The 23,720-nt window shown below is 46.3% G+C and overlaps 15 non-coding genes across 15 annotated transcripts; all 15 read right to left on the bottom strand.

Moving 5' to 3' along the window:
* Positions 1 to 579: 579 nt before the first annotated feature.
* Positions 580 to 652, bottom strand: trnav-uac (transfer RNA valine (anticodon UAC)). Its single transcript has one exon. It is a non-coding gene; the product is annotated as a tRNA-Val (tRNA).
* Positions 653 to 1,778: 1,126 nt separating this feature from the next.
* trnal-uag (transfer RNA leucine (anticodon UAG)) lies at positions 1,779 to 1,860 on the bottom strand. Its single transcript has one exon. It is a non-coding gene; the product is annotated as a tRNA-Leu (tRNA).
* A 1,635-nt stretch (positions 1,861 to 3,495) lies between these two features.
* trnav-uac (transfer RNA valine (anticodon UAC)) lies at positions 3,496 to 3,568 on the bottom strand. Its single transcript has one exon. It is a non-coding gene; the product is annotated as a tRNA-Val (tRNA).
* A 1,126-nt stretch (positions 3,569 to 4,694) lies between these two features.
* Positions 4,695 to 4,776, bottom strand: trnal-uag (transfer RNA leucine (anticodon UAG)). The gene has a single exon. It is a non-coding gene; the product is annotated as a tRNA-Leu (tRNA).
* A 1,634-nt stretch (positions 4,777 to 6,410) lies between these two features.
* trnav-uac (transfer RNA valine (anticodon UAC)) lies at positions 6,411 to 6,483 on the bottom strand. Its single transcript has one exon. It is a non-coding gene; the product is annotated as a tRNA-Val (tRNA).
* Positions 6,484 to 7,609: 1,126 nt separating this feature from the next.
* trnal-uag (transfer RNA leucine (anticodon UAG)) lies at positions 7,610 to 7,691 on the bottom strand. Its single transcript has one exon. It is a non-coding gene; the product is annotated as a tRNA-Leu (tRNA).
* Positions 7,692 to 9,326: 1,635 nt separating this feature from the next.
* On the bottom strand, positions 9,327 to 9,399 carry trnav-uac (transfer RNA valine (anticodon UAC)). The gene has a single exon. It is a non-coding gene; the product is annotated as a tRNA-Val (tRNA).
* A 1,126-nt stretch (positions 9,400 to 10,525) lies between these two features.
* trnal-uag (transfer RNA leucine (anticodon UAG)) lies at positions 10,526 to 10,607 on the bottom strand. Its single transcript has one exon. It is a non-coding gene; the product is annotated as a tRNA-Leu (tRNA).
* Positions 10,608 to 12,216: 1,609 nt separating this feature from the next.
* On the bottom strand, positions 12,217 to 12,289 carry trnav-uac (transfer RNA valine (anticodon UAC)). Its single transcript has one exon. It is a non-coding gene; the product is annotated as a tRNA-Val (tRNA).
* Positions 12,290 to 13,415: 1,126 nt separating this feature from the next.
* Positions 13,416 to 13,497, bottom strand: trnal-uag (transfer RNA leucine (anticodon UAG)). Its single transcript has one exon. It is a non-coding gene; the product is annotated as a tRNA-Leu (tRNA).
* A 2,834-nt stretch (positions 13,498 to 16,331) lies between these two features.
* trnal-uag (transfer RNA leucine (anticodon UAG)) lies at positions 16,332 to 16,413 on the bottom strand. The gene has a single exon. It is a non-coding gene; the product is annotated as a tRNA-Leu (tRNA).
* Positions 16,414 to 18,048: 1,635 nt separating this feature from the next.
* trnav-uac (transfer RNA valine (anticodon UAC)) lies at positions 18,049 to 18,121 on the bottom strand. The gene has a single exon. It is a non-coding gene; the product is annotated as a tRNA-Val (tRNA).
* Positions 18,122 to 19,247: 1,126 nt separating this feature from the next.
* trnal-uag (transfer RNA leucine (anticodon UAG)) lies at positions 19,248 to 19,329 on the bottom strand. Its single transcript has one exon. It is a non-coding gene; the product is annotated as a tRNA-Leu (tRNA).
* A 1,635-nt stretch (positions 19,330 to 20,964) lies between these two features.
* trnav-uac (transfer RNA valine (anticodon UAC)) lies at positions 20,965 to 21,037 on the bottom strand. The gene has a single exon. It is a non-coding gene; the product is annotated as a tRNA-Val (tRNA).
* Positions 21,038 to 22,163: 1,126 nt separating this feature from the next.
* Positions 22,164 to 22,245, bottom strand: trnal-uag (transfer RNA leucine (anticodon UAG)). Its single transcript has one exon. It is a non-coding gene; the product is annotated as a tRNA-Leu (tRNA).
* Positions 22,246 to 23,720: the final 1,475 nt, after the last annotated feature.

The raw sequence follows: 23,720 nt of genomic DNA, 5'->3' as shown, positions 1-23,720 counted from the left end.
CCAACGTGGCTTAGATCTCGGGGCGCACCTTAATACTAGCGACGCTATGAAAGCACAGGTGCAGAGGTTCCCCTGAGAGTGTCATTTCTTTCATTGCTGTTGCTGATTGAATGAGCCACTAACGTGCGAACTGCTCCAAAACATGATTCAGGACCTCTGGTGCCAACTCTCGCACGTTGAATAACGACAGACAGCTTCCAAATGATGTCTTTCATAGACGACTTTGGGGGTACATTTGACAGACCGATTAGTTCAGGCATCCGTGGTGTGCTGTGACACCAGCGCATCAGCTTCTCCCCTGTCTTGGAAACGGGCCGCCTGCGCAAGGAATGCCAATGCGGTACTGCTTTTCGTGGAAGGACCAGAAGGCCACTACACTCTCAAACAGAATGGCATATGATCACAACCAAGTTGGAGAAAAATTTACAATACTTTGCACAGTAATTAAATGGAGTTGCATTGCATTTCACTCCGAGAGCAGATTTTTTCAAGCAAATTCGAAGGCAGTTTGCAGATGGTAAAGCAATCAAGAAAGCTCCGTTCTTGTCCATGTTAAATTCTGCAGTTGAAGAACAAAGCAGTTTCTGCCCAGTTTCGAACTGGGGACCTTTCGCGCGTAAGGCGAACGTGATGACCACTACACTACAGAAACAAGCCGCAGTCGCCTCTGCGGAGCCTCAGTGGCATCCAGCACTGAACGTTGAAGCCATTTTACCTTTCACTTTTCTGTTTCCAATAGCTCGTTGTTTAATGGGACTTGTTTAATCATGGCTATGTGGTGAGCATGGACGAGATACACCGAAGTATCTGTTTCCACGCGGTGTGCGCCAATAACATTGTGTTGCTTACACCGGCTGTAAAGGATCACTTTTTAGCGGAGCTTGCCGTCGCAGTCTGTGGCAGTATCATTTAGTCTGTTCGACTGCTCACGGGACAAGTCGCATTGTGAAACACTGCAGAAACGAACGACTTCCTTACTTTTGCTCCGACTGACCATACTGCGGGAAATTTTCCCAGATTCTCAGTTGAGGATTTTTGCAGCTGGAAGTTACCTCAGAAACCCTGTTAATTCGTAATGTATTGAGCGAATCGCAAAACAGAAAGCATTTAACACGGAACACAAACAAAACTGGCAAACCAAATGCGTTTTCAGACACAGCGAGCATGAATGCTAAATGTGAGACAGGCCGGGGGCATGAGCCATAAAGTAATCTCACAACTAACAACAGGGCAATTCCAAACTGCTCTTTCAAACATACTGGAGCCTGAGTGCACCACCACTTCCCAGACAATGCTGAAAAGAGAGAAAGAAAGAACACAATAAGAATGGGCCATTAAAAAGTGAATTTCACCAATCACAGTCTCGATTACATTACCTTTCCCTTCCGATGTCTCCAGGACGGAAATAAAGGAAATGGGAGAAATTCAATAACATGTGACATCGCAATTCATTGGAACGATTTTCCCATTAGCAGAAAACAAAATAACGACGAGTCGAGCCCCCGCAGGACTTTGTTTCACAGCAGCAATGAAATAACAGCCTCCATTCGGTTCCAGTAAACGCACAACTTGTCTGGGACAGCAGAGCTGTTTGCGATTTTCCGCGCGGGAGGCGAGCACGATCATGACAGCACAGACACCGGAAAAGTCGGCACTTTTCCACACCACAGTTAATTGCCCGGGAAGCACAGACATGTTTTTTCGGTTTTAAACAGAAATGCAGCAGGAGTCGAAACAGTATTTTAACAAGCTGCGTCGTTGGAAACGATCAGCAGAAATGGCAGCGGTGGGATTCGAACCCACGCCTCTATCGAGACTGGAGTCTAAACCCAGCGCCTTAGACCGCTCGGCCACACTACCAGCCAGCCGCGCCCCTCATTTTCTTGCACTTCCAATTGTGATGCTGCGTAACAACAGATGCAAAGTCACGTGAAAAGGGTTCCATGATCCCTCTCTGACACGCACAACTGCTGGGATGTGCCCGTCTACAATATCAATTTCGCAGCAGATAATGATAGCCCATCAATCCAGATAAATAAGCTGAGTCTATCTTCTCAGACTCTTTTCAGCTACAAATGTATCTGTGAGTGCGTGAGAACATACGATCGGTTATGATTTGGTCAAATTACCATGAGCTGCTTGACATTACTGCAATTTCGATTCTTGCTTTGCTAAATGATTTCACCCTTTGATCGAAACAGGACACCTTTCACGTTTACACGGAACATGAAACACACCGGACTACAGGGAAAATGCACAAAGCTGAGCAGGCCGTGTTCCACATCATACCGCGCAGCATCGTTTCAGTCACTGTGTCTGTTTTGCAGAATTAGAGTCCCAAAGAATGTTCTCCACCCTAAAACCGGAGGTTGCATTACAATCCGAGAACGACAGATCACATTGTGAGGATGCTCTGACTTCGGAGCCGGTTCGAGATGCCACTTTCCTTGTCTTTTTGCCTTAACCGTGCAATTCGCTGCAGAGATGTTCACAGCTGGATATGAGCCACATGGATACCAACTGAGTCGACGAGAAGCGACTCAATAAATTTTGCTAAATTCCACGGTGCTTATTAGAAATGCAGTTTCTGTTCACATCAATCTAAAAGACAGTTTCTGAACATAGTAACAGAAGTCAAAAGGTAATTAGCTCACCCCACCCCCCTCTCCGGAAGAGGTGCTAACTGCTCTTGAGTGCTTTTTGTTCTCGATGTGAAGAGCTCTCACGTCTGAGTCACCTTCACACGTCTCTGTATGCTGAGTGAATCACAAAGAAGGAATTTCACCAGAGCTGCAACTGCCTCACTTCTCCACTCGCCCTCCCAGTTTACATTTTCCTGCTCGTCAGTGATTTAAAGAAAACCAAATGGATGCGATGTCATTCTGTAGCCTCGCTGTCGATTCCTCCGTTTCAGTTCCAACGTGGCTTAGATCTCGGGGCGCACCTTAATACTAGCGACGCTATGAAAGCACAGGTGCAGAGGTTCCCCTGAGAGTGTCATTTCTTTCATTGCTGTTGCTGATTGAATGAGCCACTAACGTGCGAACTGCTCCAAAACATGATTCAGGACCTCTGGTGCCAACTCTCGCACGTTGAATAACGACAGACAGCTTCCAAATGATGTCTTTCATAGACGACTTTGGGGGTACATTTGACAGACCGATTAGTTCAGGCATCCGTGGTGTGCTGTGACACCAGCGCATCAGCTTCTCCCCTGTCTTGGAAACGGGCCGCCTGCGCAAGGAATGCCAATGCGGTACTGCTTTTCGTGGAAGGACCAGAAGGCCACTACACTCTCAAACAGAATGGCATATGATCACAACCAAGTTGGAGAAAAATTTACAATACTTTGCACAGTAATTAAATGGAGTTGCATTGCATTTCACTCCGAGAGCAGATTTTTTCAAGCAAATTCGAAGGCAGTTTGCAGATGGTAAAGCAATCAAGAAAGCTCCGTTCTTGTCCATGTTAAATTCTGCAGTTGAAGAACAAAGCAGTTTCTGCCCAGTTTCGAACTGGGGACCTTTCGCGCGTAAGGCGAACGTGATGACCACTACACTACAGAAACAAGCCGCAGTCGCCTCTGCGGAGCCTCAGTGGCATCCAGCACTGAACGTTGAAGCCATTTTACCTTTCACTTTTCTGTTTCCAATAGCTCGTTGTTTAATGGGACTTGTTTAATCATGGCTATGTGGTGAGCATGGACGAGATACACCGAAGTATCTGTTTCCACGCGGTGTGCGCCAATAACATTGTGTTGCTTACACCGGCTGTAAAGGATCACTTTTTAGCGGAGCTTGCCGTCGCAGTCTGTGGCAGTATCATTTAGTCTGTTCGACTGCTCACGGGACAAGTCGCATTGTGAAACACTGCAGAAACGAACGACTTCCTTACTTTTGCTCCGACTGACCATACTGCGGGAAATTTTCCCAGATTCTCAGTTGAGGATTTTTGCAGCTGGAAGTTACCTCAGAAACCCTGTTAATTCGTAATGTATTGAGCGAATCGCAAAACAGAAAGCATTTAACACGGAACACAAACAAAACTGGCAAACCAAATGCGTTTTCAGACACAGCGAGCATGAATGCTAAATGTGAGACAGGCCGGGGGCATGAGCCATAAAGTAATCTCACAACTAACAACAGGGCAATTCCAAACTGCTCTTTCAAACATACTGGAGCCTGAGTGCACCACCACTTCCCAGACAATGCTGAAAAGAGAGAAAGAAAGAACACAATAAGAATGGGCCATTAAAAAGTGAATTTCACCAATCACAGTCTCGATTACATTACCTTTCCCTTCCGATGTCTCCAGGACGGAAATAAAGGAAATGGGAGAAATTCAATAACATGTGACATCGCAATTCATTGGAACGATTTTCCCATTAGCAGAAAACAAAATAACGACGAGTCGAGCCCCCGCAGGACTTTGTTTCACAGCAGCAATGAAATAACAGCCTCCATTCGGTTCCAGTAAACGCACAACTTGTCTGGGACAGCAGAGCTGTTTGCGATTTTCCGCGCGGGAGGCGAGCACGATCATGACAGCACAGACACCGGAAAAGTCGGCACTTTTCCACACCACAGTTAATTGCCCGGGAAGCACAGACATGTTTTTTCGGTTTTAAACAGAAATGCAGCAGGAGTCGAAACAGTATTTTAACAAGCTGCGTCGTTGGAAACGATCAGCAGAAATGGCAGCGGTGGGATTCGAACCCACGCCTCTATCGAGACTGGAGTCTAAACCCAGCGCCTTAGACCGCTCGGCCACACTACCAGCCAGCCGCGCCCCTCATTTTCTTGCACTTCCAATTGTGATGCTGCGTAACAACAGATGCAAAGTCACGTGAAAAGGGTTCCATGATCCCTCTCTGACACGCACAACTGCTGGGATGTGCCCGTCTACAATATCAATTTCGCAGCAGATAATGATAGCCCATCAATCCAGATAAATAAGCTGAGTCTATCTTCTCAGACTCTTTTCAGCTACAAATGTATCTGTGAGTGCGTGAGAACATACGATCGGTTATGATTTGGTCAAATTACCATGAGCTGCTTGACATTACTGCAATTTCGATTCTTGCTTTGCTAAATGATTTCACCCTTTGATCGAAACAGGACACCTTTCACGTTTACACGGAACATGAAACACACCGGACTACAGGGAAAATGCACAAAGCTGAGCAGGCCGTGTTCCACATCATACCGCGCAGCATCGTTTCAGTCACTGTGTCTGTTTTGCAGAATTAGAGTCCCAAAGAATGTTCTCCACCCTAAAACCGGAGGTTGCATTACAATCCGAGAACGACAGATCACATTGTGAGGATGCTCTGACTTCGGAGCCGGTTCGAGATGCCACTTTCCTTGTCTTTTTGCCTTAACCGTGCAATTCGCTGCAGAGATGTTCACAGCTGGATATGAGCCACATGGATACCAACTGAGTCGACGAGAAGCGACTCAATAAATTTTGCTAAATTCCACGGTGCTTATTAGAAATGCAGTTTCTGTTCACATCAATCTAAAAGACAGTTTCTGAACATAGTAACAGAAGTCAAAAGGTAATTAGCTCACCCCACCCCCCCTCCGGAAGAGGTGCTAACTGCTCTTGAGTGCTTTTTGTTCTCGATGTGAAGAGCTCTCACGTCTGAGTCACCTTCACACGTCTCTGTATGCTGAGTGAATCACAAAGAAGGAATTTCACCAGAGCTGCAACTGCCTCACTTCTCCACTCGCCCTCCCAGTTTACATTTTCCTGCTCGTCAGTGATTTAAAGAAAACCAAATGGATGCGATGTCATTCTGTAGCCTCGCTGTCGATTCCTCCGTTTCAGTTCCAACGTGGCTTAGATCTCGGGGCGCACCTTAATACTAGCGACGCTATGAAAGCACAGGTGCAGAGGTTCCCCTGAGAGTGTCATTTCTTTCATTGCTGTTGCTGATTGAATGAGCCACTAACGTGCGAACTGCTCCAAAACATGATTCAGGACCTCTGGTGCCAACTCTCGCACGTTGAATAACGACAGACAGCTTCCAAATGATGTCTTTCATAGACGACTTTGGGGGTACATTTGACAGACCGATTAGTTCAGGCATCCGTGGTGTGCTGTGACACCAGCGCATCAGCTTCTCCCCTGTCTTGGAAACGGGCCGCCTGCGCAAGGAATGCCAATGCGGTACTGCTTTTCGTGGAAGGACCAGAAGGCCACTACACTCTCAAACAGAATGGCATATGATCACAACCAAGTTGGAGAAAAATTTACAATACTTTGCACAGTAATTAAATGGAGTTGCATTGCATTTCACTCCGAGAGCAGATTTTTTCAAGCAAATTCGAAGGCAGTTTGCAGATGGTAAAGCAATCAAGAAAGCTCCGTTCTTGTCCATGTTAAATTCTGCAGTTGAAGAACAAAGCAGTTTCTGCCCAGTTTCGAACTGGGGACCTTTCGCGCGTAAGGCGAACGTGATGACCACTACACTACAGAAACAAGCCGCAGTCGCCTCTGCGGAGCCTCAGTGGCATCCAGCACTGAACGTTGAAGCCATTTTACCTTTCACTTTTCTGTTTCCAATAGCTCGTTGTTTAATGGGACTTGTTTAATCATGGCTATGTGGTGAGCATGGACGAGATACACCGAAGTATCTGTTTCCACGCGGTGTGCGCCAATAACATTGTGTTGCTTACACCGGCTGTAAAGGATCACTTTTTAGCGGAGCTTGCCGTCGCAGTCTGTGGCAGTATCATTTAGTCTGTTCGACTGCTCACGGGACAAGTCGCATTGTGAAACACTGCAGAAACGAACGACTTCCTTACTTTTGCTCCGACTGACCATACTGCGGGAAATTTTCCCAGATTCTCAGTTGAGGATTTTTGCAGCTGGAAGTTACCTCAGAAACCCTGTTAATTCGTAATGTATTGAGCGAATCGCAAAACAGAAAGCATTTAACACGGAACACAAACAAAACTGGCAAACCAAATGCGTTTTCAGACACAGCGAGCATGAATGCTAAATGTGAGACAGGCCGGGGGCATGAGCCATAAAGTAATCTCACAACTAACAACAGGGCAATTCCAAACTGCTCTTTCAAACATACTGGAGCCTGAGTGCACCACCACTTCCCAGACAATGCTGAAAAGAGAGAAAGAAAGAACACAATAAGAATGGGCCATTAAAAAGTGAATTTCACCAATCACAGTCTCGATTACATTACCTTTCCCTTCCGATGTCTCCAGGACGGAAATAAAGGAAATGGGAGAAATTCAATAACATGTGACATCGCAATTCATTGGAACGATTTTCCCATTAGCAGAAAACAAAATAACGACGAGTCGAGCCCCCGCAGGACTTTGTTTCACAGCAGCAATGAAATAACAGCCTCCATTCGGTTCCAGTAAACGCACAACTTGTCTGGGACAGCAGAGCTGTTTGCGATTTTCCGCGCGGGAGGCGAGCACGATCATGACAGCACAGACACCGGAAAAGTCGGCACTTTTCCACACCACAGTTAATTGCCCGGGAAGCACAGACATGTTTTTTCGGTTTTAAACAGAAATGCAGCAGGAGTCGAAACAGTATTTTAACAAGCTGCGTCGTTGGAAACGATCAGCAGAAATGGCAGCGGTGGGATTCGAACCCACGCCTCTATCGAGACTGGAGTCTAAACCCAGCGCCTTAGACCGCTCGGCCACACTACCAGCCAGCCGCGCCCCTCATTTTCTTGCACTTCCAATTGTGATGCTGCGTAACAACAGATGCAAAGTCACGTGAAAAGGGTTCCATGATCCCTCTCTGACACGCACAACTGCTGGGATGTGCCCGTCTACAATATCAATTTCGCAGCAGATAATGATAGCCCATCAATCCAGATAAATAAGCTGAGTCTATCTTCTCAGACTCTTTTCAGCTACAAATGTATCTGTGAGTGCGTGAGAACATACGATCGGTTATGATTTGGTCAAATTACCATGAGCTGCTTGACATTACTGCAATTTCGATTCTTGCTTTGATAAATGATTTCACCCTTTGATCGAAACAGGACACCTTTCACGTTTACACGGAACATGAAACACACCGGACTACAGGGAAAATGCACAAAGCTGAGCAGGCCGTGTTCCACATCATACCGCGCAGCATCGTTTCAGTCACTGTGTCTGTTTTGCAGAATTAGAGTCCCAAAGAATGTTCTCCACCCTAAAACCGGAGGTTGCATTACAATCCGAGAACGACAGATCACATTGTGAGGATGCTCTGACTTCGGAGCCGGTTCGAGATGCCACTTTCCTTGTCTTTTTGCCTTAACCGTGCAATTCGCTGCAGAGATGTTCACAGCTGGATATGAGCCACATGGATACCAACTGAGTCGACGAGAAGCGACTCAATAAATTTTGCTAAATTCCACGGTGCTTATTAGAAATGCAGTTTCTGTTCACATCAATCTAAAAGACAGTTTCTGAACATAGTAACAGAAGTCAAAAGGTAATTAGCTCACCCCACCCCCCTCTCCGGAAGAGGTGCTAACTGCTCTTGAGTGCTTTTTGTTCTCGATGTGAAGAGCTCTCACGTCTGAGTCACCTTCACACGTCTCTGTATGCTGAGTGAATCACAAAGAAGGAATTTCACCAGAGCTGCAACTGCCTCACTTCTCCACTCGCCCTCCCAGTTTACATTTTCCTGCTCGTCAGTGATTTAAAGAAAACCAAATGGATGCGATGTCATTCTGTAGCCTCGCTGTCGATTCCTCCGTTTCAGTTCCAACGTGGCTTAGATCTCGGGGCGCACCTTAATACTAGCGACGCTATGAAAGCACAGGTGCAGAGGTTCCCCTGAGAGTGTCATTTCTTTCATTGCTGTTGCTGATTGAATGAGCCACTAACGTGCGAACTGCTCCAAAACATGATTCAGGACCTCTGGTGCCAACTCTCGCACGTTGAATAACGACAGACAGCTTCCAAATGATGTCTTTCATAGACGACTTTGGGGGTACATTTGACAGACCGATTAGTTCAGGCATCCGTGGTGTGCTGTGACACCAGCGCATCAGCTTCTCCCCTGTCTTGGAAACGGGCCGCCTGCGCAAGGAATGCCAATGCGGTACTGCTTTTCGTGGAAGGACCAGAAGGCCACTACACTCTCAAACAGAATGGCATATGATCACAACCAAGTTGGAGAAAAATTTACAATACTTTGCACAGTAATTAAATGGAGTTGCATTGCATTTCACTCCGAGAGCAGATTTTTTCAAGCAAATTCGAAGGCAGTTTGCAGATGGTAAAGCAATCAAGAAAGCTCCGTTCTTGTCCATGTTAAATTCTGCAGTTGAAGAACAAAGCAGTTTCTGCCCAGTTTCGAACTGGGGACCTTTCGCGCGTAAGGCGAACGTGATGACCACTACACTACAGAAACAAGCCGCAGTCGCCTCTGCGAAGCCTCAGTGGCATCCAGCACTGAACGTTGAAGCCATTTTACCTTTCACTTTTCTGTTTCCAATAGCTCGTTGTTTAATGGGACTTGTTTAATCATGGCTATGTGGTGAGCATGGACGAGATACACCGAAGTATCTGTTTCCACGCGGTGTGCGCCAATAACATTGTGTTGCTTACACCGGCTGTAAAGGATCACTTTTTAGCGGAGCTTGCCGTCGCAGTCTGTGGCAGTATCATTTAGTCTGTTCGACTGCTCACGGGACAAGTCGCATTGTGAAACACTGCAGAAACGAACGACTTCCTTACTTTTGCTCCGACTGACCATACTGCGGGAAATTTTCCCAGATTCTCAGTTGAGGATTTTTGCAGCTGGAAGTTACCTCAGAAACCCTGTTAATTCGTAATGTATTGAGCGAATCGCAAAACAGAAAGCATTTAACACGGAACACAAACAAAACTGGCAAACCAAATGCGTTTTCAGACACAGCGAGCATGAATGCTAAATGTGAGACAGGCCGGGGGCATGAGCCATAAAGTAATCTCACAACTAACAACAGGGCAATTCCAAACTGCTCTTTCAAACATACTGGAGCCTGAGTGCACCACCACTTCCCAGACAATGCTGAAAAGAGAGAAAGAAAGAACACAATAAGAATGGGCCATTAAAAAGTGAATTTCACCAATCACAGTCTCGATTACATTACCTTTCCCTTCCGATGTCTCCAGGACGGAAATAAAGGAAATGGGAGAAATTCAATAACATGTGACATCGCAATTCATTGGAACGATTTTCCCATTAGCAGAAAACAAAATAACGACGAGTCGAGCCCCCGCAGGACTTTGTTTCACAGCAGCAATGAAATAACAGCCTCCATTCGGTTCCAGTAAACGCACAACTTGTCTGGGACAGCAGAGCTGTTTGCGATTTTCCGCGCGGGAGGCGAGCACGATCATGACAGCACAGACACCGGAAAAGTCGGCACTTTTCCACACCACAGTTAATTGCCCGGGAAGCACAGACATGTTTTTTCGGTTTTAAACAGAAATGCAGCAGGAGTCGAAACAGTATTTTAACAAGCTGCGTCGTTGGAAACGATCAGCAGAAATGGCAGCGGTGGGATTCGAACCCACGCCTCTATCGAGACTGGAGTCTAAACCCAGCGCCTTAGACCGCTCGGCCACACTACCAGCCAGCCGCGCCCCTCATTTTCTTGCACTTCCAATTGTGATGCTGCGTAACAACAGATGCAAAGTCACGTGAAAAGGGTTCCATGATCCCTCTCTGACACGCACAACTGCTGGGATGTGCCCGTCTACAATATCAATTTCGCAGCAGATAATGATAGCCCATCAATCCAGATAAATAAGCTGAGTCTATCTTCTCAGACTCTTTTCAGCTACAAATGTATCTGTGAGTGCGTGAGAACATACGATCGGTTATGATTTGGTCAAATTACCATGAGCTGCTTGACATTACTGCAATTTCGATTCTTGCTTTGCTAAATGATTTCACCCTTTGATCGAAACAGGACACCTTTCACGTTTACACGGAACATGAAACACACCGGACTACAGGGAAAATGCACAAAGCTGAGCAGGCCGTGTTCCACATCATACCGCGCAGCATCGTTTCAGTCACTGTGTCTGTTTTGCAGAATTAGAGTCCCAAAGAATGTTCTCCACCCTAAAACCGGAGGTTGCATTACAATCCGAGAACGACAGATCACATTGTGAGGATGCTCTGACTTCGGAGCCGGTTCGAGATGCCGTGCAATTCGCTGCAGAGATGTTCACAGCTGGATATGAGCCACATGGATACCAACTGAGTCGACGAGAAGCGACTCAATAAATTTTGCTAAATTCCACGGTGCTTATTAGAAATGCAGTTTCTGTTCACATCAATCTAAAAGACAGTTTCTGAACATAGTAACAGAAGTCAAAAGGTAATTAGCTCACCCCACCCCCCTCTCCGGAAGAGGTGCTAACTGCTCTTGAGTGCTTTTTGTTCTCGATGTGAAGAGCTCTCACGTCTGAGTCACCTTCACACGTCTCTGTATGCTGAGTGAATCACAAAGAAGGAATTTCACCAGAGCTGCAACTGCCTCACTTCTCCACTCGCCCTCCCAGTTTACATTTTCCTGCTCGTCAGTGATTTAAAGAAAACCAAATGGATGCGATGTCATTCTGTAGCCTCGCTGTCGATTCCTCCGTTTCAGTTCCAACGTGGCTTAGATCTCGGGGCGCACCTTAATACTAGCGACGCTATGAAAGCACAGGTGCAGAGGTTCCCCTGAGAGTGTCATTTCTTTCATTGCTGTTGCTGATTGAATGAGCCACTAACGTGCGAACTGCTCCAAAACATGATTCAGGACCTCTGGTGCCAACTCTCGCACGTTGAATAACGACAGACAGCTTCCAAATGATGTCTTTCATAGACGACTTTGGGGGTACATTTGACAGACCGATTAGTTCAGGCATCCGTGGTGTGCTGTGACACCAGCGCATCAGCTTCTCCCCTGTCTTGGAAACGGGCCGCCTGCGCAAGGAATGCCAATGCGGTACTGCTTTTCGTGGAAGGACCAGAAGGCCACTACACTCTCAAACAGAATGGCATATGATCACAACCAAGTTGGAGAAAAATTTACAATACTTTGCACAGTAATTAAATGGAGTTGCATTGCATTTCACTCCGAGAGCAGATTTTTTCAAGCAAATTCGAAGGCAGTTTGCAGATGGTAAAGCAATCAAGAAAGCTCCGTTCTTGTCCATGTTAAATTCTGCAGTTGAAGAACAAAGCAGTTTCTGCCCAGTTTCGAACTGGGGACCTTTCGCGCGTAAGGCGAACGTGATGACCACTACACTACAGAAACAAGCCGCAGTCGCCTCTGCGAAGCCTCAGTGGCATCCAGCACTGAACGTTGAAGCCATTTTACCTTTCACTTTTCTGTTTCCAATAGCTCGTTGTTTAATGGGACTTGTTTAATCATGGCTATGTGGTGAGCATGGACGAGATACACCGAAGTATCTGTTTCCACGCGGTGTGCGCCAATAACATTGTGTTGCTTACACCGGCTGTAAAGGATCACTTTTTAGCGGAGCTTGCCGTCGCAGTCTGTGGCAGTATCATTTAGTCTGTTCGACTGCTCACGGGACAAGTCGCATTGTGAAACACTGCAGAAACGAACGACTTCCTTACTTTTGCTCCGACTGACCATACTGCGGGAAATTTTCCCAGATTCTCAGGTGAGGATTTTTGCAGCTGGAAGTTACCTCAGAAACCCTGTTAATTCGTAATGTATTGAGCGAATCGCAAAACAGAAAGCATTTAACACGGAACACAAACAAAACTGGCAAACCAAATGCGTTTTCAGACACAGCGAGCATGAATGCTAAATGTGAGACAGGCCGGGGGCATGAGCCATAAAGTAATCTCACAACTAACAACAGGGCAATTCCAAACTGCTCTTTCAAACATACTGGAGCCTGAGTGCACCACCACTTCCCAGACAATGCTGAAAAGAGAGAAAGAAAGAACACAATAAGAATGGGCCATTAAAAAGTGAATTTCACCAATCACAGTCTCGATTACATTACCTTTCCCTTCCGATGTCTCCAGGACGGAAATAAAGGAAATGGGAGAAATTCAATAACATGTGACATCGCAATTCATTGGAACGATTTTCCCATTAGCAGAAAACAAAATAACGACGAGTCGAGCCCCCGCAGGACTTTGTTTCACAGCAGCAATGAAATAACAGCCTCCATTCGGTTCCAGTAAACGCACAACTTGTCTGGGACAGCAGAGCTGTTTGCGATTTTCCGCGCGGGAGGCGAGCACGATCATGACAGCACAGACACCGGAAAAGTCGGCACTTTTCCACACCACAGTTAATTGCCCGGGAAGCACAGACATGTTTTTTCGGTTTTAAACAGAAATGCAGCAGGAGTCGAAACAGTATTTTAACAAGCTGCGTCGTTGGAAACGATCAGCAGAAATGGCAGCGGTGGGATTCGAACCCACGCCTCTATCGAGACTGGAGTCTAAACCCAGCGCCTTAGACCGCTCGGCCACACTACCAGCCAGCCGCGCCCCTCATTTTCTTGCACTTCCAATTGTGATGCTGCGTAACAACAGATGCAAAGTCACGTGAAAAGGGTTCCATGATCCCTCTCTGACACGCACAACTGCTGGGATGTGCCCGTCTACAATATCAATTTCGCAGCAGATAATGATAGCCCATCAATCCAGATAAATAAGCTGAGTCTATCTTCTCAGACTCTTTTCAGCTACAAATGTATCTGTGAGTGCTTGAGAACATACGATCGGTTATGATTTGGTCAAATTACCATGAGCTGCTTGACATTACTGCAATTTCGATTCTTGCTTTGATAAATGATTTCACCCTTTGATCGAAACAGGACACCTTTCACGTTTACACGGAACATGAAACACACCGGACTACAGGGAAAATGCGCAAAGCTGAGCAGGCCGTGTTCCACATCATACCGCGCAGCATCGTTTCAGTCACTGTGTCTGTTTTGCAGAATTAGAGTCCCAAAGAATGTTCTCCACCCTAAAACCGGAGGTTGCATTACAATCCGAGAACGACAGATCACATTGTGAGGATGCTCTGACTTCGGAGCCGGTTCGAGATGCCACTTTCCTTGTCTTTTTGCCTTAACCGTGCAATTCGCTGCAGAGATGTTCACAGCTGGATATGAGCCACATGGATACCAACTGAGTCGACGAGAAGCGACTCAATAAATTTTGCTAAATTCCACGGTGCTTATTAGAAATGCAGTTTCTGTTCACATCAATCTAAAAGACAGTTTCTGAACATAGTAACAGAAGTCAAAAGGTAATTAGCTCACCCCACCCCCCTCTCCGGAAGAGGTGCTAACTGCTCTTGAGTGCTTTTTGTTCTCGATGTGAAGAGCTCTCACGTCTGAGTCACCTTCACACGTCTCTGTATGCTGAGTGAATCACAAAGAAGGAATTTCACCAGAGCTGCAACTGCCTCACTTCTCCACTCGCCCTCCCAGTTTACATTTTCCTGCTCGTCAGTGATTTAAAGAAAACCAAATGGATGCGATGTCATTCTGTAGCCTCGCTGTCGATTCCTCCGTTTCAGTTCCAACGTGGCTTAGATCTCGGGGCGCACCTTAATACTAGCGACGCTATGAAAGCACAGGTGCAGAGGTTCCCCTGAGAGTGTCATTTCTTTCATTGCTGTTGCTGATTGAATGAGCCACTAACGTGCGAACTGCTCCAAAACATGATTCAGGACCTCTGGTGCCAACTCTCGCACGTTGAATAACGACAGACAGCTTCCAAATGATGTCTTTCATAGACGACTTTGGGGGTACATTTGACAGACCGATTAGTTCAGGCATCCGTGGTGTGCTGTGACACCAGCGCATCAGCTTCTCCCCTGTCTTGGAAACGGGCCGCCTGCGCAAGGAATGCCAATGCGGTACTGCTTTTCGTGGAAGGACCAGAAGGCCACTACACTCTCAAACAGAATGGCATATGATCACAACCAAGTTGGAGAAAAATTTACAATACTTTGCACAGTAATTAAATGGAGTTGCATTGCATTTCACTCCGAGAGCAGATTTTTTCAAGCAAATTCGAAGGCAGTTTGCAGATGGTAAAGCAATCAAGAAAGCTCCGTTCTTGTCCATGTTAAATTCTGCAGTTGAAGAACAAAGCAGTTTCTGGCCAGTTTCGAACTGGGGACCTTTCGCGCGTAAGGCGAACGTGATGACCACTACACTACAGAAACAAGCCGCAGTCGCCTCTGCGGAGCCTCAGTGGCATCCAGCACTGAACGTTGAAGCCATTTTACCTTTCACTTTTCTGTTTCCAATAGCTCGTTGTTTAATGGGACTTGTTTAATCATGGCTATGTGGTGAGCATGGACGAGATACACCGAAGTATCTGTTTCCACGCGGTGTGCGCCAATAACATTGTGTTGCTTACACCGGCTGTAAAGGATCACTTTTTAGCGGAGCTTGCCGTCGCAGTCTGTGGCAGTATCATTTAGTCTGTTCGACTGCTCACGGGACAAGTCGCATTGTGAAACACTGCAGAAACGAACGACTTCCTTACTTTTGCTCCGACTGACCATACTGCGGGAAATTTTCCCAGATTCTCAGTTGAGGATTTTTGCAGCTGGAAGTTACCTCAGAAACCCTGTTAATTCGTAATGTATTGAGCGAATCGCAAAACAGAAAGCATTTAACACGGAACACAAACAAAACTGGCAAACCAAATGCGTTTTCAGACACAGCGAGCATGAATGCTAAATGTGAGACAGGCCGGGGGCATGAGCCATAAAGTAATCTCACAACTAACAACAGGGCAATTCCAAACTGCTCTTTCAAACATACTGGAGCCTGAGTGCACCACCACTTCCCAGACAATGCTGAAAAGAGAGAAAGAAAGAACACAATAAGAATGGGCCATTAAAAAGTGAATTTCACCAATCACAGTCTCGATTACATTACCTTTCCCTTCCGATGTCTCCAGGACGGAAATAAAGGAAATGGGAGAAATTCAATAACATGTGACATCGCAATTCATTGGAACGATTTTCCCATTAGCAGAAAACAAAATAACGACGAGTCGAGCCCCCGCAGGACTTTGTTTCACAGCAGCAATGAAATAACAGCCTCCATTCGGTTCCAGTAAACGCACAACTTGTCTGGGACAGCAGAGCTGTTTGCGATTTTCCGCGCGGGAGGCGAGCACGATCATGACAGCACAGACACCGGAAAAGTCGGCACTTTTCCACACCACAGTTAATTGCCCGGGAAGCACAGACATGTTTTTTCGGTTTTAAACAGAAATGCAGCAGGAGTCGAAACAGTATTTTAACAAGCTGCGTCGTTGGAAACGATCAGCAGAAATGGCAGCGGTGGGATTCGAACCCACGCCTCTATCGAGACTGGAGTCTAAACCCAGCGCCTTAGACCGCTCGGCCACACTACCAGCCAGCCGCGCCCCTCATTTTCTTGCACTTCCAATTGTGATGCTGCGTAACAACAGATGCAAAGTCACGTGAAAAGGGTTCCATGATCCCTCTCTGACACGCACAACTGCTGGGATGTGCCCGTCTACAATATCAATTTCGCAGCAGATAATGATAGCCCATCAATCCAGATAAATAAGCTGAGTCTATCTTCTCAGACTCTTTTCAGCTACAAATGTATCTGTGAGTGCGTGAGAACATACGATCGGTTATGATTTGGTCAAATTACCATGAGCTGCTTGACATTACTGCAATTTCGATTCTTGCTTTGATAAATGATTTCACCCTTTGATCGAAACAGGACACCTTTCACGTTTACACGGAACATGAAACACACCGGACTACAGGGAAAATGCACAAAGCTGAGCAGGCCGTGTTCCACATCATACCGCGCAGCATCGTTTCAGTCACTGTGTCTGTTTTGCAGAATTAGAGTCCCAAAGAATGTTCTCCACCCTAAAACCGGAGGTTGCATTACAATCCGAGAACGACAGATCACATTGTGAGGATGCTCTGACTTCGGAGCCGGTTCGAGATGCCACTTTCCTTGTCTTTTTGCCTTAACCGTGCAATTCGCTGCAGAGATGTTCACAGCTGGATATGAGCCACATGGATACCAACTGAGTCGACGAGAAGCGACTCAATAAATTTTGCTAAATTCCACGGTGCTTATTAGAAATGCAGTTTCTGTTCACATCAATCTAAAAGACAGTTTCTGAACATAGTAACAGAAGTCAAAAGGTAATTAGCTCACCCCACCCCCCTCTCCGGAAGAGGTGCTAACTGCTCTTGAGTGCTTTTTGTTCTCGATGTGAAGAGCTCTCACGTCTGAGTCACCTTCACACGTCTCTGTATGCTGAGTGAATCACAAAGAAGGAATTTCACCAGAGCTGCAACTGCCTCACTTCTCCACTCGCCCTCCCAGTTTACATTTTCCTGCTCGTCAGTGATTTAAAGAAAACCAAATGGATGCGATGTCATTCTGTAGCCTCGCTGTCGATTCCTCCGTTTCAGTTCCAACGTGGCTTAGATCTCGGGGCGCACCTTAATACTAGCGACGCTATGAAAGCACAGGTGCAGAGGTTCCCCTGAGAGTGTCATTTCTTTCATTGCTGTTGCTGATTGAATGAGCCACTAACGTGCGAACTGCTCCAAAACATGATTCAGGACCTCTGGTGCCAACTCTCGCACGTTGAATAACGACAGACAGCTTCCAAATGATGTCTTTCATAGACGACTTTGGGGGTACATTTGACAGACCGATTAGTTCAGGCATCCGTGGTGTGCTGTGACACCAGCGCATCAGCTTCTCCCCTGTCTTGGAAACGGGCCGCCTGCGCAAGGAATGCCAATGCGGTACTGCTTTTCGTGGAAGGACCAGAAGGCCACTACACTCTCAAACAGAATGGCATATGATCACAACCAAGTTGGAGAAAAATTTACAATACTTTGCACAGTAATTAAATGGAGTTGCATTGCATTTCACTCCGAGAGCAGATTTTTTCAAGCAAATTCGAAGGCAGTTTGCAGATGGTAAAGCAATCAAGAAAGCTCCGTTCTTGTCCATGTTAAATTCTGCAGTTGAAGAACAAAGCAGTTTCTGCCCAGTTTCGAACTGGGGACCTTTCGCGCGTAAGGCGAACGTGATGACCACTACACTACAGAAACAAGCCGCAGTCGCCTCTGCGGAGCCTCAGTGGCATCCAGCACTGAACGTTGAAGCCATTTTACCTTTCACTTTTCTGTTTCCAATAGCTCGTTGTTTAATGGGACTTGTTTAATCATGGCTATGTGGTGAGCATGGACGAGATACACCGAAGTATCTGTTTCCACGCGGTGTGCGCCAATAACATTGTGTTGCTTACACCGGCTGTAAAGGATCACTTTTTAGCGGAGCTTGCCGTCGCAGTCTGTGGCAGTATCATTTAGTCTGTTCGACTGCTCACGGGACAAGTCGCATTGTGAAACACTGCAGAAACGAACGACTTCCTTACTTTTGCTCCGACTGACCATACTGCGGGAAATTTTCCCAGATTCTCAGTTGAGGATTTTTGCAGCTGGAAGTTACCTCAGAAACCCTGTTAATTCGTAATGTATTGAGCGAATCGCAAAACAGAAAGCATTTAACACGGAACACAAACAAAACTGGCAAACCAAATGCGTTTTCAGACACAGCGAGCATGAATGCTAAATGTGAGACAGGCCGGGGGCATGAGCCATAAAGTAATCTCACAACTAACAACAGGGCAATTCCAAACTGCTCTTTCAAACATACTGGAGCCTGAGTGCACCACCACTTCCCAGACAATGCTGAAAAGAGAGAAAGAAAGAACACAATAAGAATGGGCCATTAAAAAGTGAATTTCACCAATCACAGTCTCGATTACATTACCTTTCCCTTCCGATGTCTCCAGGACGGAAATAAAGGAAATGGGAGAAATTCAATAACATGTGACATCGCAATTCATTGGAACGATTTTCCCATTAGCAGAAAACAAAATAACGACGAGTCGAGCCCCCGCAGGACTTTGTTTCACAGCAGCAATGAAATAACAGCCTCCATTCGGTTCCAGTAAACGCACAACTTGTCTGGGACAGCAGAGCTGTTTGCGATTTTCCGCGCGGGAGGCGAGCACGATCATGACAGCACAGACACCGGAAAAGTCGGCACTTTTCCACACCACAGTTAATTGCCCGGGAAGCACAGACATGTTTTTTCGGTTTTAAACAGAAATGCAGCAGGAGTCGAAACAGTATTTTAACAAGCTGCGTCGTTGGAAACGATCAGCAGAAATGGCAGCGGTGGGATTCGAACCCACGCCTCTATCGAGACTGGAGTCTAAACCCAGCGCCTTAGACCGCTCGGCCACACTACCAGCCAGCCGCGCCCCTCATTTTCTTGCACTTCCAATTGTGATGCTGCGTAACAACAGATGCAAAGTCACGTGAAAAGGGTTCCATGATCCCTCTCTGACACGCACAACTGCTGGGATGTGCCCGTCTACAATATCAATTTCGCAGCAGATAATGATAGCCCATCAATCCAGATAAATAAGCTGAGTCTATCTTCTCAGACTCTTTTCAGCTACAAATGTATCTGTGAGTGCGTGAGAACATACGATCGGTTATGATTTGGTCAAATTACCATGAGCTGCTTGACATTACTGCAATTTCGATTCTTGCTTTGATAAATGATTTCACCCTTTGATCGAAACAGGACACCTTTCACGTTTACACGGAACATGAAACACACCGGACTACAGGGAAAATGCACAAAGCTGAGCAGGCCGTGTTCCACATCATACCGCGCAGCATCGTTTCAGTCACTGTGTCTGTTTTGCAGAATTAGAGTCCCAAAGAATGTTCTCCACCCTAAAACCGGAGGTTGCATTACAATCCGAGAACGACAGATCACATTGTGAGGATGCTCTGACTTCGGAGCCGGTTCGAGATGCCACTTTCCTTGTCTTTTTGCCTTAACCGTGCAATTCGCTGCAGAGATGTTCACAGCTGGATATGAGCCACATGGATACCAACTGAGTCGACGAGAAGCGACTCAATAAATTTTGCTAAATTCCACGGTGCTTATTAGAAATGCAGTTTCTGTTCACATCAATCTAAAAGACAGTTTCTGAACATAGTAACAGAAGTCAAAAGGTAATTAGCTCACCCCACCCCCCTCTCCGGAAGAGGTGCTAACTGCTCTTGAGTGCTTTTTGTTCTCGATGTGAAGAGCTCTCACGTCTGAGTCACCTTCACACGTCTCTGTATGCTGAGTGAATCACAAAGAAGGAATTTCACCAGAGCTGCAACTGCCTCACTTCTCCACTCGCCCTCCCAGTTTACATTTTCCTGCTCGTCAGTGATTTAAAGAAAACCAAATGGATGCGATGTCATTCTGTAGCCTCGCTGTCGATTCCTCCGTTTCAGTTCCAACGTGGCTTAGATCTCGGGGCGCACCTTAATACTAGCGACGCTATGAAAGCACAGGTGCAGAGGTTCCCCTGAGAGTGTCATTTCTTTCATTGCTGTTGCTGATTGAATGAGCCACTAACGTGCGAACTGCTCCAAAACATGATTCAGGACCTCTGGTGCCAACTCTCGCACGTTGAATAACGACAGACAGCTTCCAAATGATGTCTTTCATAGACGACTTTGGGGGTACATTTGACAGACCGATTAGTTCAGGCATCCGTGGTGTGCTGTGACACCAGCGCATCAGCTTCTCCCCTGTCTTGGAAACGGGCCGCCTGCGCAAGGAATGCCAATGCGGTACTGCTTTTCGTGGAAGGACCAGAAGGCCACTACACTCTCAAACAGAATGGCATATGATCACAACCAAGTTGGAGAAAAATTTACAATACTTTGCACAGTAATTAAATGGAGTTGCATTGCATTTCACTCCGAGAGCAGATTTTTTCAAGCAAATTCGAAGGCAGTTTGCAGATGGTAAAGCAATCAAGAAAGCTCCGTTCTTGTCCATGTTAAATTCTGCAGTTGAAGAACAAAGCAGTTTCTGCCCAGTTTCGAACTGGGGACCTTTCGCGCGTAAGGCGAACGTGATGACCACTACACTACAGAAACAAGCCGCAGTCGCCTCTGCGGAGCCTCAGTGGCATCCAGCACTGAACGTTGAAGCCATTTTACCTTTCACTTTTCTGTTTCCAATAGCTCGTTGTTTAATGGGACTTGTTTAATCATGGCTATGTGGTGAGCATGGACGAGATACACCGAAGTATCTGTTTCCACGCGGTGTGCGCCAATAACATTGTGTTGCTTACACCGGCTGTAAAGGATCACTTTTTAGCGGAGCTTGCCGTCGCAGTCTGTGGCAGTATCATTTAGTCTGTTCGACTGCTCACGGGACAAGTCGCATTGTGAAACACTGCAGAAACGAACGACTTCCTTACTTTTGCTCCGACTGACCATACTGCGGGAAATTTTCCCAGATTCTCAGGTGAGGATTTTTGCAGCTGGAAGTTACCTCAGAAACCCTGTTAATTCGTAATGTATTGAGCGAATCGCAAAACAGAAAGCATTTAACACGGAACACAAACAAAACTGGCAAACCAAATGCGTTTTCAGACACAGCGAGCATGAATGCTAAATGTGAGACAGGCCGGGGGCATGAGCCATAAAGTAATCTCACAACTAACAACAGGGCAATTCCAAACTGCTCTTTCAAACATACTGGAGCCTGAGTGCACCACCACTTCCCAGACAATGCTGAAAAGAGAGAAAGAAAGAACACAATAAGAATGGGCCATTAAAAAGTGAATTTCACCAATCACAGTCTCGATTACATTACCTTTCCCTTCCGATGTCTCCAGGACGGAAATAAAGGAAATGGGAGAAATTCAATAACATGTGACATCGCAATTCATTGGAACGATTTTCCCATTAGCAGAAAACAAAATAACGACGAGTCGAGCCCCCGCAGGACTTTGTTTCACAGCAGCAATGAAATAACAGCCTCCATTCGGTTCCAGTAAACGCACAACTTGTCTGGGACAGCAGAGCTGTTTGCGATTTTCCGCGCGGGAGGCGAGCACGATCATGACAGCACAGACACCGGAAAAGTCGGCACTTTTCCACACCACAGTTAATTGCCCGGGAAGCACAGACATGTTTTTTCGGTTTTAAACAGAAATGCAGCAGGAGTCGAAACAGTATTTTAACAAGCTGCGTCGTTGGAAACGATCAGCAGAAATGGCAGCGGTGGGATTCGAACCCACGCCTCTATCGAGACTGGAGTCTAAACCCAGCGCCTTAGACCGCTCGGCCACACTACCAGCCAGCCGCGCCCCTCATTTTCTTGCACTTCCAATTGTGATGCTGCGTAACAACAGATGCAAAGTCACGTGAAAAGGGTTCCATGATCCCTCTCTGACACGCACAACTGCTGGGATGTGCCCGTCTACAATATCAATTTCGCAGCAGATAATGATAGCCCATCAATCCAGATAAATAAGCTGAGTCTATCTTCTCAGACTCTTTTCAGCTACAAATGTATCTGTGAGTGCTTGAGAACATACGATCGGTTATGATTTGGTCAAATTACCATGAGCTGCTTGACATTACTGCAATTTCGATTCTTGCTTTGATAAATGATTTCACCCTTTGATCGAAACAGGACACCTTTCACGTTTACACGGAACATGAAACACACCGGACTACAGGGAAAATGCGCAAAGCTGAGCAGGCCGTGTTCCACATCATACCGCGCAGCATCGTTTCAGTCACTGTGTCTGTTTTGCAGAATTAGAGTCCCAAAGAATGTTCTCCACCCTAAAACCGGAGGTTGCATTACAATCCGAGAACGACAGATCACATTGTGAGGATGCTCTGACTTCGGAGCCGGTTCGAGATGCCACTTTCCTTGTCTTTTTGCCTTAACCGTGCAATTCGCTGCAGAGATGTTCACAGCTGGATATGAGCCACATGGATACCAACTGAGTCGACGAGAAGCGACTCAATAAATTTTGCTAAATTCCACGGTGCTTATTAGAAATGCAGTTTCTGTTCACATCAATCTAAAAGACAGTTTCTGAACATAGTAACAGAAGTCAAAAGGTAATTAGCTCACCCCACCCCCCTCTCCGGAAGAGGTGCTAACTGCTCTTGAGTGCTTTTTGTTCTCGATGTGAAGAGCTCTCACGTCTGAGTCACCTTCACACGTCTCTGTATGCTGAGTGAATCACAAAGAAGGAATTTCACCAGAGCTGCAACTGCCTCACTTCTCCACTCGCCCTCCCAGTTTACATTTTCCTGCTCGTCAGTGATTTAAAGAAAACCAAATGGATGCGATGTCATTCTGTAGCCTCGCTGTCGATTCCTCCGTTTCAGTTCCAACGTGGCTTAGATCTCGGGGCGCACCTTAATACTAGCGACGCTATGAAAGCACAGGTGCAGAGGTTCCCCTGAGAGTGTCATTTCTTTCATTGCTGTTGCTGATTGAATGAGCCATTAACGTGCGAACTGCTCCAAAACATGATTCAGGACCTCTGGTGCCAACTCTCGCACGTTGAATAACGACAGACAGCTTCCAAATGATGTCTTTCATAGACGACTTTGGGGATACATTTGACAGACCGATTAGTTCAGGCATCCGTGGTGTGCTGTGACACCAGCGCATCAGCTTCTCCCCTGTCTTGGAAACGGGCCGCCTGCGCAAGGAATGCCAATGCGGTACTGCTTTTCGTGGAAGGACCAGAAGGCCACTACACTCTCAAACAGAATGGCATATGATCACAACCAAGATGGAGAA

The sequence above is a fragment of the Chiloscyllium plagiosum genome, unplaced genomic scaffold (genome assembly GCF_037043375.1).
Source record: "Chiloscyllium plagiosum isolate Xiang-an unplaced genomic scaffold, Cpla_swu_hap1 HiC_scaffold_21, whole genome shotgun sequence".
In the NCBI taxonomy this organism is placed as follows: domain Eukaryota; kingdom Metazoa; phylum Chordata; class Chondrichthyes; order Orectolobiformes; family Hemiscylliidae; genus Chiloscyllium; species Chiloscyllium plagiosum.
The sequence above is the reverse complement of the archived record's forward strand: the minus strand, read 5'-3'. Positions and strand labels throughout refer to the sequence as shown.